General features: G+C 40.0%; 1 protein-coding gene across 18 annotated transcripts in view; it reads right to left on the reverse strand.

Annotated features, from left to right (window-relative positions):
* Positions 1-18,243, reverse strand: part of ANKRD44 (ankyrin repeat domain 44) — a 321,410-nt gene that overhangs the window by 243,932 nt on the left and 59,235 nt on the right. The gene's annotated exons all lie outside the window — the stretch shown is intronic.

Consider the following 18,243-nt stretch of genomic DNA (forward strand, 5'->3'; position numbering starts at 1 on the left):
AATTAAATGCCGCATTTTTCTTCAGCCAATATCTGAGGACTTCAAAATTAGCAAAGGGACAAAGGGGAATGAATAGAAACTGCAATATTCTATTTCATATCATGGCTTTTTTAAGAGACTGTGGTCTCACTATATTGTGTACAGGCTCATGTCAAACTCCTGGGCTCAAGCAATCCTTCCACCCTGGCCTCACAAGTAGTTGGGACTACAGGCGTATAACACCACAATGGCCACAGCTTCTTGTTGTTTAGCAATAGCTCAAGTTTAACCTCAGTCACCTTTTGCCAAGAAAAAACAATGCAAGTAAGCATTTCAAAACTACACACTATTCAACTGTTCTAGTAGTTTTCTCTCACAAGACACCACAAAGCTGGGATGATGGAGGAATGTCTATGGACCATTTGCTGTATTTTTTCTCTTTTTCAAATAGCCAAATAATACCTAAATATATTTTCAATCTATGGGCATAAGGTTTCAGTTGCACAAGATGAATAGGCTCTAGAGCTCTGCTGTGCAGCATTTTGCCTATAGTTAACAACACTGCATTGCACACTTAAAAATATGACTGCATATTTCGTTAAGTGTTCTTAACAAAAAACTTAAATAAATTTTTAAAGTTTCAAATAATTCAAAATTATACAGAGTACCAGAAAGCCTCCATAGCCCCACCCATCTTTCCTTCCCCAAGGTAACCCACTGTTTACATCCTGCCAGACTTCTTTCTGCATATTAACCGTATGTGCAGTCATAAGTCATAGATATATATAGATATATATAGATATACAGATATATATAGATATAGATATAGATATAGATATAGATATAGATTTTTTTTTTTTTGGAGACAGGGACTTACTTGGTCGCCCAGGCTGGGCAGTGGCGTGATCTCAGCTCACACAGCCTTCTCAACCTCCTGTGCTCAATTGATCCTCCCACCTCAGCCTCCATAGTAGCTGGGATCACAGGCACACGCCACCATGCCTGGCTAATTTTTGTATTTTTTGTATAGAGTAGGTTTTGCCATGTTGCCCATGCTGGTCTCGAACTCCTGGGCTCAAGCAATCCACCCACCTCGGCCTCCCACAGTGCTGGGATTACAGGCGTGAGCCACCGCGCCCAGCCCAGCCCAGCCACAGGTATCTCTTATTTTGTTTTGTTAAATAATTGGGATCATGCTTTACAAATTGTTCTACAATTTGTTTTTTTTTAATTTTTCTAGATTTTTTTCATGTTGTGCATGCCCATCCACCTCATTATTTTTAATAACAAGGTTTTCTATTAGGTAAACACCCCCAATTTTACTTATCCCTATTGATACAAATTTGGTAGTTCCCCATTTCCACGATCACAGAGCTTTGCTAAACTTTTAAAGTTAAGTTGCTAATAGACTCCACTTTATTGCCTTTCTCAGAATTCCACCTGACAACAACTTGAGCAAAGTTCTTTCCAGTATCCCCTTCCTGCCCCAGTTGCCTAATGGATAAGGCACTGGCCTCCTAATATTTCCTTCCCCGCTAGTGATAAGCATGAAAACAGGGCGAATTCAATGGAGCCTTTTAAGAAGAGGCTAAAGAGAGGGTTAATAGGCTAGACTCAATGCTAAGTCTCTCAAACTACACCCTTATTCAGTGTTAACAGCAGTTGTTCAATCAGCCCTGTTTCACCCACAGAGAGAATGGGTCTTCACCTACAGACTTCCCATGTTAAACTAAGCTTCAACACTTCCCACTCCACTCTCTCAGACAGTGGTAAGACCAGAGGACGAAGACAAGCATGTGAAAATCCTAGTGTGCCATAAGAAATCATCTATACATTTAAGCTAGGTTTTGGGTTCTATAAAAGAACTAAATAGAGTGATATTGCTACAGTCTTCTAAAAGAGCAGAACTATTTTCACTTGAAATTTCCAAACTCAAGCAATTGTTGATTATCTACTGTGTGCTGAGAAGGGCTCAAAAGTAGTGTAAGATCCGGCCAGGCATGGGTGGCTCACGCCTGTAATCCCAGCACTGTGGGAGGCTGAGGCAGGCAGATCACCTGAGGCCAGGAGTCCGAGAGCAGCCTGGCCAACATGGCAAAACCCCATCTCTACTAAAAATACAAAAATTAGTTGGGTATGGAGGTGGGCGCCTGTAATCCCAGCTACTTGGGAGGCTGAGGCAGGAGAATTGCTTGAACCTGGGAGGCAGAGGTTGCAGTGAGCCGAGATAGTGGCACTGCACTCCAGCCTGGGTGACAGAGTGAGACTGTCTTAAAAAAAAAAAAAAAGGGGTAGTGTAAGATGCAAAGATCCAACCTCTGCCTTCTAGAAACTATAAAACAGCTGGGGAGATAAGGTCTATATAATAATACAATAAACTAACAATGCAAAGTAGTCCATGATTAGGTACAGAAAGGAATGGTACAGACAATAGGTGCTCTAGAAGGAATTCTCAGTAGCAGTAAATTCAGGGAAGTAATAGCGAACAAGTCATTGTGATTAGGGCCCTCAGCATTGCGGTGAGGGCTTAAAGTGCAGAATGAGTTGATGAGTGCTATTTGTTAAATAGTCATAAAATAGTAAATTCTGACTTTGAGAGACACCTGGACAAAGGAATCTAAGCATAATTGCACACTTGATGGGAATAGGACCAGAGGAAATCGTGCTCCAAGAGATGAAAACCGTATAAATGCCACATAAAGATTCAACAAATGCGCAGGATCCCTCAACCCCGCTCCTTTTGCAGGCCAAACAGGCTGCAAGGGACTTCTCTTCAAAGCCTTCTCAGAGGGATCAGAATTTCAGTTGAAAGCACTTCTCTTCTGAAGACTGACTGTGTGTAAAACACAGTCAAAAACCATCACTAAGCCCCTACTGTGCCCTAGCTTCTAGAAGCTAGATAAAGAGGACCCAACCTGCCTCAAAATCATCCACAAGTATCTGAACCACCCACTCAAACTGAGGCTGCCACTCACAGGTGTCCTGAACCCCAACTAGCAAATGGTAGAGCCTGGACTCATTTTAAAAAAGGAGCAGCAGGAGAACATATGCACAGTGTATTTCTGTAGGCCAATAAAAAAGAGGATGTTATGAAAGATTTCTTGTTTTAACTTACTCCTATAATGTTGAAGCCTGCTCTGGTCTACAGGGCCTACTAGTTGCCTACTAGTTTCTTCTAACTCTATGGCTGGAGGGTTGCCTATAGATGCCTATTATAGAGCTAGTTTCCATTTTGTTTCTCCATTTAATGCAAAAATAGTCTCAATCTAAGCCCAAAACTACTCATCTCTCCCTGCAACAACAACAACAAAAAAAGAATATAAGAAAGGAAGGAAGGATAGGAGAAAAATAAAGAGAAATTTGACAGTAGCTACTGAGAAGAAGAGAATCCCCATGCCACTTCAGTCCTGAGTTTGTATGAGAGCACACAGTGAGGGAGAAGGTCTGAAGGCTACCGTTTTTAGCTTACTCCTACAGAAGTGGCAAAGGCATATCTGCCTCCAGAAATATTAGAGGAAAAATGCAGAGAAGCAAGACACTGAGGTTTGTCTCTCACTAGAAGTCAAGAAAATAGGAGGAACAAAGTGTTCTTTGATGCCCTGGCAGCGGGGAGAGATGGCAATGGTGTAGAACGGAGATGATGAGAGGCAGCATAGACTCGTTTTTAGAGCAAACTCGACTCCTTTAAGTCCTTTGCTGTCAATTGTGGATTTTGTATAATAGCTGACTGTATTATTTCTTTCCCTTAAGAATAGACCTTTGTTCTATAGAGTACTGTACCCTTGAATGTTTCAGTACTAGTTACTATAATTAAAAGAAAGCCACAAAATACTATATTTGTTCAAAACAAAGATGAATCAATTATTAAATCATCTTTTCTAAGAACTCACCAATCTATAAATAAAACATGTTTGGAAAACAAATATTTTCCTGCCTCTGCTGTTTTTACTTTCAGTAGCATTAACTTAAAAGATACTACTTCAGCAATACTTTTCTCAAGAAATAAAACTCACTAACCCACTTGCTTTAAAGCTACACTGCTCAACTCCTTCTGTGGGATTGGACTCTGCTCAAGGGAACATGTGCTCATTAAAAATATTTCATGCCATTAACATTTTCACTAGAAGATTCGGAGGGTGTGATGTCTGTAATGCCGGCTCCATTCACACCCACTGTCCACCCCACAAACGTCTAAATGACAGCTAATATACAACATGCAAATCACTACAAAAGAGAATCGTGCACAGAAAACTGGCACCTAATTACATGTCCCAGAGCATCACTCCCTAAAATACAAAAGGTCTAATTGTTTTATTTATTTTGTGATAGATTTAGAATGAAATCAGCTCCTCTAAAATAATTTTGTCATGAAAGGGAAAGATTCACGCCTTACAAAAGTGACATCCTTGACAAGTCAGCTTGTTTATTTCTATGACTTTCCTTTGCATGTAGTGCACCAGTGCAACTTCAGGATGCCCTTCCACTCCTGAAAATGCTGCAGCCCCTCCCTTCTCAGAACTTCGGTCCAGACAATCCCCTCTGTCTAGAACATCCTACCCACCCCCACCTGATTAAATCCAATTCACCTTTCACATCTCAATTCAAAAGCTACTTGTGCAAGACAGCTTTCCTGACTACCCCCAGTCTAAATGAGAGTCTTCAGCTGTATATGTTCTGGTAGCTTCCTGTGCTCGTGTCACAGTTTGTACAGCCATTATAGAACTGTGTGGTCCTCTCATTAATATCCATCTTCTACACAAAACTGTAAGCTGTATCAAGACAGAGACTATGCCTGTTTGGCTCACGCTGGATTCCCCGAGCCTAACACAATGGCTGGCCTATAGTAGGCACCCAATACACTTGCTGAATGAATAAACAAACCATATCACATCCTGACACTCTACCATAAAAATATGGTCAGGCCAAATAAAGGCACAGTGAGGAAGATATTTAATAAAAAGTCTGTTCTGAACATTGCCTAGTCAACTGGCTCTACATACTATCAGCACTAGTAAATTGATTGTTCTCAGGTGAATCTGGTTTTATCTTGATCTGTGCTATGATGACAACCTTGACAAAAAATCAGTTTAGCCTATGGGTAGCATGATACCATAGAAGGATTAGGTTCAGCGGCATGTTACAGAAAACCCAAAATAACAGTGGCTTAAACAGGGAAGATACATATATTTCTCCCTCATTGTAAACAAGATCTATAGAAGTTACCCAGGATTGCTATGGTGCTTGATGGTGATAAGGACCCAGGTTCCATCTATATATATATATATATTTTTTTTTTTTTTTTTTTTTTTTTTTGAGATGGAGTCTCACTCTGTCGCCCAGGCTGAAGTGCAGTGGCGTGATCTCAGCTCACTGCCACCTCAGTCTCCCAAGTTCAAGCAGTTCTCCTGCCTCAGCCTCCCGAGTAGCTGGGATTACAGGCATGTACCACCACGCCTGTCTAATTTTTGTATTTTCAGTAGAGACAGGGTTTCGCCATGTTGGCCAGGCTGGTCTTGAACTCCTGACCTCAGGTGATCTGCTCGCTCCAGCCCGCCTGCCCTGTACCCCCCGGCTGGGATTACAGGCGTGAGCCACTGTGGCTGGCCCAGGTTCCATCTATCTTGCTGCTCCAGTCTCTGCAGCATCTGCTTCTACTTCATGATCCACAATGGCTGCTCAAGTCCAGCGATCTCTCCCAATTCCAGGCATCAGGAAGAAAGAACGGGATAAACAAGGGCGATGATCCCCATTTTCTGAAATTTCCACATAAATCCTCTTGCTGGAATATAGTCACAAAGGCATAACTGGCCAAAAGGTAAGCTAGAAAAAATTGTCCTTTTTTTCTTTGAGACATGGTCTCAGTCACCCAGGCTAGAGAACAGTGGTGCACTGAGACTGGTCTCAGTCACCCAGGCTAGAGAGCATGGCTCACTGAAGCCTTGGTCACCCGGGCTCAAGCAGTCTTCCAACCTCAGCCTTCCAAGTAGCTGGGACTACAGGCCTGAGCCACCATGCCCAGCTAGTATTTTATTCTTTGTAGACACAGGGTTTCACCATGTTGCCCAGAATGGTCTTGAACTCCTGGGCTCAGGCCATCTGCCCACTCTGGCCTCCCAAAGTGCTGGGATTGCAGGTGTGAGGCACGGTGCCTGGCCAAAAAAAAACCGTCTTTAATCCAGGAGAAACATAAATAACTTATAAAGAAAGAAAGATGATATTGGGGAACAGTCAGCAGTTTCTTCCACAGATTACTCAATGCAAGATAACCAACTGTCACTGAGTTCTGCAGCGTGTCTTGGTTTCACTTTTATTTTCTATCTTGATAAATTTTTGCAGCATTCACACTGTCCCACAGGCAGACTTAACATTTCACATTTTATATACCTGCCAGTTCTACTGCATACCGTTCTTGCTTTAGTAACTAGTTTTTGGGAGTTTCACTATCTCAATGGATTTCATACTCTGAAAAACATAAAAATGTGACCAGGTGAACACTTATATAAAAACTAATGCAACCAGTCTGCTTCTTCTCAAATGGTTTCAATGTAGACTTTCAATCAGATGAAGGGCCTTGCATTTTTCTGCAAATGTCTCTAATATATTCCCTTATAATATATGCATTTTGGGTCATATAATTTCTACATTTCCTAAAATAACAATAGTTGAATTATCGTTTATAGAAGAAAATCTAGATCGAAATATATATATTCAAGAGGTAAGCCAGGCATGATGGCTCACGCCTGTAATCTTAGCACTTTGGGAGGCGGAGGCAGGTGGATCACCTGAGGTCAGGAGTTGGAGACCAGCCTAGCCAACATGGTGATACCCTGTCTCTACTGAAAATACAAAAATGAGCTGGCATGGTGGTGCATGCCTGTAATCCCAGCTACTCAGGAGGCTGAGGCACGAGAACCACTTGAGCCCAGGAGGCAGAGGTTGCAGTGAGCCAAGATCGCACCACTGCACTCCAGTCTGGACAACAGAGTGAGGCTCCACCGCGAAAAAAAAAAAAAAAAAGAGGTAAGTCAAGCCAAGTCAAGACCTTCTTTTAAAAAAAACAAAAAATTGTTCAGACTTCTACCACTAAGCTCTTGGCATTTCAGAAATTAAGAGAAAGAGCTGGGGAGGAAGCAAGATGGAAATCCCTAAAACTGTTCTAAAAATGGCAATCTAGTGACACTAGCAACAGTTGCTAGAAGCTTAAAGAAAACCTCCACAAAATTGCTAGAGATGCTTCCTCACTTGTTTCTAGCAAGTCTCTCTCTGTGGGTGACAATGTTTGTGCCCAGTTTAGATTCAGTGTCTCCACAGCAGTCTTGAAGCAAGTTTTTTTTGTTTTGTTTTATTAGCCACAACAACATGTAAGATTTTACTGTGGACAAAAGTCATCTCAGAAAGCCAGATCCAAGGACATGGTATACTAGATAATAACCAAATTTCACAGTTCGATAGCTACCTCCCCACCCCCCACACCCACAACACCCTCTCTTAAAAGTAATTGTCTGCTCTTTGCAATCAGGAAGTTCTACAACAACCCAGCCTATGATCAAAGGCCTCTCCATCAGCTTTCTCCACATGCATAATCCACAGCTGGCAAAGACTCAGAAGCATCTTACTGAACATGAATAAATTTGATTTTTGGACTGGAGGTATGCAAAATCTTGTTATGCAGCCCACAATAATCATGCATTTTAAGTCTATTCCTCCTTTCCAGGGCACATCTTCTCTCTTTTTGGATCTGCATCCTTTTTCTGAGGCCTACCAAGAGATCAGCCCTGAAAAATTAATGGGGAATGTCCTATAATCAGAGTAGACTCTCAGAAAAGCTAACATCTTAAAAGAAGAAAAGGAAAATAGAATTAAATTTGTCAAAATATGAGGATGCTAACAAATGTTACACACACATACATACACAGAGGACTTAGTCATCAAATAAGCTTAGGAAACACTAATTAAATAATGCAAAGGGTTTCTTTCTTGCAGACCTTCTCAGAGCCTTTAATACTGCCAATATGCGTTATGGATCTCCAAGAAGGGCACAGTAAATAGATTTTCTACTTGAACTCTTGTTCACCAGAGCATCTTATATTAGGCAAGCACTCTGTAGAATACACATGGAAGAATGCTGGTCTGGTAAGAAATATCTCAAAATTAAATAGCAACTATCTCAGGTCCAGAAGTTTATGGTAATTTTAATTATTTCTATTTCCAAGTTCTCTATCATGAACTTGTATTGCTTTTACAATCTGGAAAAAGTTATGTAAAATTTAAAGATAACATTTGAATCTATATTAACATTTTTAACAATAAAGTTTCAGAAGGTAAGATTTTTCTTTTTTATAAGAAGTAGAGGTACTTATTGTTCTTTAAGATTTATTATACACCTCCATTGTGCCAGGTTTTGATAGTAATATGAGTAATAAAAAGGAAGAATTATTTCAATGATTCACTACATAGTGCTGGTGGCCTGAAAGAGGAAAAGAAACTCTTTAAGGAGTTCCTCCTCTGCTAATAAATAAGCCAAAAGCCTTCAAACATAATAAAAATACTTGTACAATATTAACCTTAAAAATATATATTACTGTGCTTTTCCTCCCTAACCATTTAAAAAAAAAATCTCCCTTTAGGTTTAATGTCTTGATTTATCTTTTTTAAAATACTCTATAAAAACTTGCTAGGGTACACTATAAATAAAACTTTATCAGTAGATCCTTGTTAAACTATTACTTATTATTTCATCAATTTATTGAATGTCTATTATGTGCCAGGAAGTGCACTATTATTGACAAATTCAATGAAAACAGGTCCTTCTTCATGACTAGTTTATTTTAGTAGCTGATTATCTAAACAAATTTAATACTACTTACAAATTGATAAACAGTACAGAAAAGTTAAAGTTAGATCTATGAGCAAGTATTTTATAATAGAATGGTATTTTATAATATAATGGTACTTCATTTCAGTTTGATAATCACAGCAACTTGGACAATCTAGAAAAGTAAAATCAAATTTTAATTCTGGCCAAAGGAAAACCATTTTCAATATGCTTGATCCTAAGGCTCCCTACATTTCCAGTTATACCAGGTTTCTCAAAGAGACAGAAGGAGCCAGACATCAAAGTCCATCTTCAGCAAACCTACAAACCACTTTCTTGCTAAAACATTTCTATCCCTAATTATAACCACAATGACTAGATTAAACCGGTATGGCCACCTCTCTAGGTTCCCCATAAACAAAAGGACTCATCTTCTAACCTTACCAGGCTGTTCTCCCTATGGCATATTCTTAGGCAATGCTGGAATGGTCCCCTTCTTTCCAGCTGAGAGGGAGGTCAAGAATGGTTAACAGGACACTCTAGTCTAGGAGTGTTGGAACTTGATTCACCTATCAAGAGAGGCAAAGGACATGCTTTTATTTAGCTGGGCCTCAACACTCAAGATGAGACCAGAAGGTCTCAGAGTCATCTCTCTACAGCCCAAAGGGGAGAAACAGGTGAATTATGTCAGGAAAAGCTCAACTGTAAGACCTGTCAGTCCGCTAGGCTAACCATAACCAGATGTAAGGGTCACAAATAGGCATAAGTTCCTTTGCTTCCAGACCTGGATGAAGAGATCACATTTTGTGACAAGGAACTTAATAGCTTAGGAAAATTTTGTTGCCCTGCCTAATTACAGCTCTGCTGGAACTCAGTTTCTAGAAAATGTTGAGATTTCCTCCAATTTCACTGAGCAAGTGCTCTAATTATTGCAGTAGATCCACAGAATGATATTAGAAAAACTCTTCATTTAGAGGAGTTTCCATGAATCAAATAAAAACAAAATAAAACCAAAGTCCACCATTTTGAAGCATTTACTATACACATATCATGACTGCATATGTAATATGTTTCTAGTTCATACTGCAGAATGTCTTAAGAAGTCACTATTCCAGCCAATAGCAGGAAGAAAGACTCAAAAAAAAATAAAATAAATAAAACCCTTAAAGAACCTAAGAAACAAGGAATCCAATGTCACAGGAATACAGCTTTAAGACCAAAAAAAATGTCTTAAAGAGAAACTTGGGCCTGAACTCTACATTTTGTACGTGTTAACTGAATCCATGCTAATAAATTCAAGTTAATTGGGCCTTCCTAAAACTAACATAATTAAAATATAACTGAAAACTCAGAAAACCTGCAGAGGACTATCTTAGTCCACTTGGGTTGCTATAACCTTAGACTGGATATAAGGTTAACTTATAAACCACAGATATTTATTGCTCACAGTTCTGCAGACTAGCAAGTCCAAGATCAAGGTGCCAGCAGATTTGATATTTGGCAAAGGCCTGTTCCTCATGGATGGCACCTTCTTGCTGTGTCCTCATGTGTCAGAGGGGGCAAACAAGCTCCCCTGGGCCTCTTTCATAAGGGCACTAATCCCATTCATGAGGCCTGAGCCTTCCTGACCTAATCACTCCCAAAGGCTCCACCTCTTAACATGATCACACTGGGGATTAAGTTTCAACATGACTTTTGGTGGGGACACAAACATTCAAACATTCAAACCATAGCAAGGAAGGACATAGGACATATGTGTGGGCTCAAATCAGGGGAGTTAAGAAATCAAATAGTATTACGAATAGACATTGAACTATTAATCTTCTGCCCAGGAATGCAAACATAAGATGACTTATGGATAAAAGCTAGTGAACACTCATCACTGTCATCCAAAACAAAAGTATCAAAACCAAATACTCCTGACAACTGGGAGACACATCTCAAAGCACAAAGAAATTCAACCCAACTTAGGTGGCTATAACTGGCAGAGGAAGCAGCTGCTACTAAAGTTTCAACTTTCTTAATAGCTCATGTCAGCAGCAACACAAAAGGTAGAGTAATTTTTTTAAATGCTTGGACAAGACTCTGTTAAGCAACAACCTATAGTGTAATGGGAGAATTGAGTTAAATTTGTGCATCACAGAATACAATGGCAGTAGAAGAAAGCCACTTCCCACCTTCTTATTAATTTAGCAAAGAAGAAGAATGTGTCATCAGCTTCCAGACTGGTCAGTATATAAGCAGCAGGCAGTATTTTTGTCTTTCTGAATGATCACCTTCCTGTCTTTCTGAATGATCACCCAAACATCCATTTACAATGTTCCTAATATTATTTGCTAATATCATGTCCATTTATTGTCACCAGTCATATGTTGGGATAGAATTGAGACAAAATACTATGTGTCTCATGTGTCAGAACTCATCTATCAGTTGAAACTGTTGCTGGGGAGATAGAAAAATGGAAGATGGGAAAAATCACAACATTTACAAAGACAGCTCACTATTCACTTTCTACCCTATCAAATCTAACTAATGCCAGGCTGTGGCTTGACAATCTTTTAAAGAGAGCTGACTCTACATCTCTAGCAGTTATGCTAATTTTCTCTTTAGCTATGTATCTCCATGTTCTAGCAAAATGACCTATCATATTCCACACATGGTAAAAGCTTGTGTGTGTGTGGGTGACCCTGTGGGTAGCCAATTTTGAATTTACAGTTGGCCCTCCATATGATGGGTTCTGCATCTGCCATTGGTTTAATTCAACCAACCACAAATCTAAAATATTTAGGGAAAAAAATAAAAAATAAAAATACAATAATAAAGGCCAGGCATGGTGGCTCATGCCTGTAAATCCAGCACTTTGGGAGGCCAAGGTGGGTCCGGATTTTGAGACCAACCTGGCCAACATGGTAAAACCCATCTCTACTAAAAATACAAAAAGTAGCCGGGAATGGTGGCGCAGTCCTGTCATCCCAGCTTCTGGGGAGGCTAAGAGAGAAGAATCACTTGAACCTGGGAGGCAGAGATTGCAGTGAGCTGAGATTGCACCACTGCACTCTAGCCTGGTGACAGAGCAAGACTCCATCTCAATAATAATAATAATACAAATAAAAAGATACAGTATAACAACTATTTACATAGCATTTACACTGTATTAGGTATTATAAGCAATCTAGAGATGATTTACAGTATATGGGAGAATATACATAGGTTATATGCAAATACTATACCATTTTATATCAGGGACTTAAGCATCCCTGGATTTGGATATCTACAATAGTCCTGGAACCAATCCCCCACGGATACCAAGGGACAACAGTATACATACACAACTTAGTTTAAGAAAAAATATAAACGTTTTGATTTACAAAGCAGATAAAATTGAGGGTACTCATTTACCTTACATAATAAAAAGGCCATTTGCTATAGTTTTTCCTCACCTAAAGGCGAAGGGAGAAACTTAACAGCAAAGCTGTTTGTAGGGTTATTTTTCCTAACAGTGGTGCAAACTGCCTATCCCACAGAATTACCGTGAGGCCACATTCCTTATCTGTATGTGTTACTCTATTACTCTAAAACCTCTCACATTTAGGGAAAATTAGAAGGCCAGGAAAGTGAATCAAGACTGATCAAATAAAAGCTGCACCTAAATTATTTCAGAAACATTCCAAAAACTAAGAAGGAAGAGAAGTAAAATGTATTCCCTAACATAGTTCTCAGCTATCATGTAACCCCTTTTACCAAATTGAGAGTAGAAAACAGAAAACAAGAAAAGGGAGGGGTGAATAAATAGTTTGAAATCTATCCCATTGCTGTGTCCCGAATGACCTGCTGTGTCCGCAAACCAGAAAATAACATCAGGGACATGAGCACAACATGGCCACATAAGTCCTGATGAAGACCAGGCTTTGAAGAATGAAATGTAAGGAAGACATGGGGTGAGAGAGGAAAGTCCTCCTGTAATCCCATGAATGATTGTGCCCTGCCTGCATAACTCCTAGATTTTTATTTTTATTTTTATTTTTATTTTTAGACAGTGGTCTCACTCTATCAACCAGGCTGGAGTACAATGGCACTAACATAGCTCACCGAAGCCTGGAATTCCTGGGCGCAAGCAATACTCCCGCCTCAGACCCCCGTGTAGCTAGGACCACAAGTATGCACCACCACAACTGGCTTTTTTTTTTTTTTTTTTTTTAAGAGATGGGGTTTCATTATGTTGCCCAGGCTGGTCTTGAACTCCTGACCTCAAGCAAATCATCCTGCCTCAGCCTCCCAAAGCACTGGGATCACAGGCATGAGCCACCTCACCCAGCCCCATAACCCCTGGATTCATAAATCATTCTGCCCAGCCATCCCTACAATGGGACCTTGAATTCCCAGGTCTCTGATGCTGCCAACCATCTCGCTTATACTGCAACAGTCTTCCCAACCCCCTATGCAATCTTTTCCCATTGTAGCTTCCTTACCCTGTGTTGCTGCTAGATTTATCTTCCTGACACACATTTTCTACACTCGAAACACCTACAGTAATTCCCCAGGATCAGTCACTACTCAGAGTGACGTTCATGCATTCCCTCATTTTATCCTCACTATAACACTATGAGATATGTACAATGTTATTGTTCTTCCCAGTTTAGAGATGAGGAAACTGAGGTACAGCATGGTTGGCAACTTACCCAAGATTACACAGCTAGGAAGCTGCAGAGCCAGAATTGGAACCCAGGTGACCCAACTTCAAGCCCAATACTCATACTCCCCATGTTCTAATGTCAACAAAATAAAATCCAAACACTCCAGCCTGGCAACCAGGTATCTCTGTATCTTTGCAGTCTTGTTTCTCTTTCTTTCCCTTAGTTCCTTCCTTACTACCTAGGGTGATGCTGTTCACAGTGCAGTCCGTGTGGTTAATATGGGTTGACTGAATGAATGTCCAAGCTAATGAATGAACAGTCAGTTTTTATTTCATTCAAGCATGGTCCTTATTTTCAATGTCACAGAAAAAAATTGTTTCAGCTTCTGCCCAGGAAGTCTAATCTCTGAACATGACACCAGGCAGCAAAGAGATCGCACGAGAACTTATTAGGTTAATTATTCATCTGCTCACTGTCAGCAAGGGCTTCCAAGCAAGGCAGCACTAACGGATCTGCATCCCAGATGTGTAACAAGTCACATTGGGTGGGGTAGCTGGGCATAGGTTGCCGAAATATGGCTCCCTGGTCCAGGAAACAGATTCCTTACAATGTACCCTTTTGTTCCCTGAAAGAAAATTTAGCAACCCTATCATAGGGAAATCACATTGACAGAAGTCCTGGGTACCTAGAGCACAAAACCAATTCTTCTGTATAAATTAGGCTTTGTCCAGTGGCAAGAAGTGGGATAAAATCAAAACCCAAACTTAATTCGTATCATGTGTGAGAGGACACAAATCATTCACACAAAACCTCTTGCATAATCCCCATAGCAATGGACTGAGGCCATATTATTCCCATTTGGCTGATGAGGAAACCGAGGTTTAAAGATGATGAGAACACCCAAAACCACACAATGGAGGCAAGACAAGAACCCAAGGCTCTCTCCAAATCAGGCCCAAGGGTCCCAGCTGTGAAGAGTGGTCACTTTCTAACAGTCTCTTCCCCACACATATAGCCTCTGTCATGATAGAGGAAAGTTCTGCTCAATTCAGATCAAGCGTCCAAACTGGGGTGGCTGAGGAAAGCCTGAGGTGAAGCAGGAAATGGCTGGGGACAGGGCTCCCCGTTGGACTTAGAGACTCACTCCAACAAGTGTGTGCAGCAACTAATCACTAGGGGCAGGGTCTCCCTCCTCATCATTCCCCTTCCAACCTCCACCCTCCACCCCAAAAAACTACCCAAGCAACACAGAAGTAGAGAAAAAAAAAAACTAGCCATATCCACACTGGTCCCTCCTGGCTGCCTGCCCACTGCTGCTGCAGGGACAGAGTGCAAAACGCAATTATCTTTAACCTGGTTCGCTTTATGTGTCAAATTGGAGAGGAGTTCTGGATAAGATTAAATTTAAATGAATGAACTTTGGGGGAAACAGGTTGCCCTTTTTAAGGTCGGTGAGAGTTATCCAATCAGTTAAAAGCCTGAATAGAAAAAGACTGGCCACCCCAAGCAAGAGGGACTTCTCCAGCAGACTGCCTTGGGAGTGGAACAGCATCATCAGCTCTCCGGGGACTAGAGCCTGCTGGCCCACGCTACAGACTTGAGATTTCCTAGCCTCCATGATCATGTGAGCCAGTTCCTTATAATTTAAATATATATATATATATATATACCCCTTATAATTCCTCCATGATCATGTAAGTCAATTCCTTATAATTTAAATATATATTTATATATATTATACGTGTGTGTGTGTATATATATATATAGAGAGAGAGAGAGGAGAAAGACATAGAGACATAGATATAGCTCCTATTGGTTCTGTATCTGTGGAGAACTCTGTCTGATGCAGGGACCAACTTGCAGTGGAGGACTGCTGTGGGAACTAATCGTTGCTGCAAACATGGGAGGCTCTCTGGGGAGACGAGGGGGAGGAAGTCAAAGCAAGGGTAGCATGCGGTGTCCATGTGGCAGGAGATACTGAAGTATGTGTGTTTCAGGAAGTGATGATGGTGGGGGTGCTGGAATTGAGTAAAAGTTTTGTTTAGGGAGAATTAACAGTTTTAGCTATGCATGAAGAAAGGCTCTTGAAAATTCTGTAATATATAAGAAAAATGTGGTATACAGCTGATCTTGGTTATGAAAATCCCACTAGCTGGCCAAGTGCGGTGGCTCATACCTGTAATCCCACACTTTGAAGGCTGAGGTGGGAAGAGGAGTTTGTGACCAGCCTGGGAAACATAGTGAGACCCCATCTCTACAAAAAAAATACAGTAATTAGCTGAGCATGGTGGTGCGCACCTGTAGACCCAACTACTTAGGAGGCTGAGGCTGGAGGATCGCTTGAGCCCGGGAAATCCAGGCCAGAGCAAGCTATGATTGTGCCACTGCACTCCAGCCTGGGCAACAGAGTGAGACCTTGTCTCAAAAACAGTAAAGAAATTTAAAAAGAAATTTTAAAAAGGAAAAAAAGAAAATCCCACTAGAAAACGCATTTGACAAGTAATTTTTATCAAGTCACTAAACCTTCTTGAAACAGGGCACGATTGGTATTAGAAAAGAGGAAGAATTCCCCAAGTTTGATCTACATGTGAGAGAATGTGGTGGCCACCAACATACTTTTATTCAAACAGTACACTGGGGAGCAAAAAGTTTTTGTAACACAGACAAGAAAATACACAACATCCTATTTATTTTAGAGATGTAATTTCAGCAAACACACTCAATAAAACACATAATCTCCTCATCAGCTGCACTAAAGTTTATTTTTAAACAGAAATTCAAAATATTTAAGCCATAATCCTATCACAGCTGCAGGAGGATCGTCAATGTAGAGTTATAGGTTTACATTCACTCTCACCAAAATGTCTTTCATTACAGCATTTATTTTGAGAATATTTATCGTGTTGATAATTAAAGCAAAAAAAATTCATCTACATTTTACTTTCATTATCAAAGTAGTTTTCAAAGAAGTTTCTAGGTTTAAAATATATAAGACAGTTATTAAGATTAAAATTTAAAAGCATGTATTGAAAATCTTAACATGGAAAGTGAAAGACTAATAGAAGAGTGGTGACTTATTCCAGAAATCATAATCTACTCATGAAATTCTTTGTGGTGGCATAATTTTAAAATTGCATTAGACAATGACAGTCTTATCAGGCAGGGTATTTTCAACTGCACAGAATAGCAAACTAAAATTTGCTTAAGCAATTTGGACACTGATTTATCTCTCTTAACGAAATCTCTAGAGGCAGGTGGTCCGAGGCTCAGTAGGTCAGTGACTAGGTAGTTCAGTGGCTCGGTAATGTCATCGTAGGTTCAGGCTCTGACTATCTCCTCACTCTGCCAGCCTTGGCTGTTGGCAACCATCTCCTTGTGATTCCAAGATAGCCGCAGGAACAACACATCATCACACAAGGACGTCCAAAGTAGGAAAGCTGGGGCCAGGGAGAGGTAATGGGTACATATCTCCCTGCACCTGTTTCTTATAAGGGAGGAATATCTTTCCCAGAAGACCCCAGTTGACTTCCATGAAGTCTCACAGACCAGAACAAACTCACATGCTCACTTCCAGCCAATTTGTGGCAAATGGGAACAGGATTGCCACTAGCAGAGAAGCCTTCATTCATTCATCCCCTGAGGCTGGGCTCACTGCAGCTGAATGCCTGAATAAAGCTGTGGTCTGTTAGCAAGAAAGAAAGTGTGATGGGCAGTCAAGAGTGCCTCCCAAATGTAGGTAAAGAATAGTAGCTTATATTGTTGAGCACATCTAGTACCAGGCACCTTACTATATACCTTATGTGCATTCTCTCATTTAATTCTCACTAGCTAGAGGCCATTATTATCTCCATTTCTCAGATGAGGAAACTGAGGCACAGAGTAGTGATACAGTTTTTCCAAGGTCTGCACCCAGACAAGTGGTAGAAATAGGATTTAAATCCAGACAGTCTGACCCCAGAGCCAGCTAAGACTTTACGTGGGTAACTGCAAAAATGTAGAAGCAGAAAAGACAGCTGACAAGGCTACAGAAATCATTTTGGGTGGCAAGTTAGTTAAAGGAGAAGAGTTGTAAAGCCTTTCAAATTTCAGATGAAACACATCTCACTTCACCCATCTTCACTGCATTATGCTAAGAAAGAAGAAAAATTCTTGTGGTTAACAAGCTTTATAATTTTTCTTTTAAAATGTATTTTATTTATTACCAATATATTTTTAAATGTTTTTAAATTCACATATATTGCTAAAACCATAACAAAGATGTTTACTTCTTGATAGATCTTGTATATATTTTATTATAATACACATATTTACATTTTACTATGCTTTTTTCTAAACCTTTTGCTTTGTTTACATTGTCTTCCTGAATATGTTTTTGAGTAGCTTAAAAACATTTCATATTTTATTTGTCTGTTGTTGTCCATCCAAATTCCTTCTCATTTGTCGCCATCAGAAATAACAGCACAATAAATATCTTTGTTCTTACAGCTTTTTTTTCCTTTAGAATAAATTCCAGGGAGTGGGTTACTAGGTCAAAGAGTCTGGACAATTGTGTGACTTTTTACATCCACTGCCAATGCGTTCTCCAAAAGAACTGAACTAATTAACATTGCTGCCAGAAATGTAAGAATAGACTCATTTTCTGAGATCACATCAGCTTTGTTTTATTTATATTTATATTAGTTTAATAGCCATTTTTTTCCTTCCATTTCTTTGATTTGGAGTGGAGTATTTTATATAGGCGTGCTTGCAAGTACTTCCTCCTGTAAAAAATCTGTTCTTACTCTTTGCCCATTAATCTTTCTGGATCTTGGTGCT

This window comes from Macaca fascicularis, chromosome 12 (genome assembly GCF_037993035.2).
Source record: "Macaca fascicularis isolate 582-1 chromosome 12, T2T-MFA8v1.1".
Lineage (NCBI taxonomy): Eukaryota > Metazoa > Chordata > Mammalia > Primates > Cercopithecidae > Macaca > Macaca fascicularis.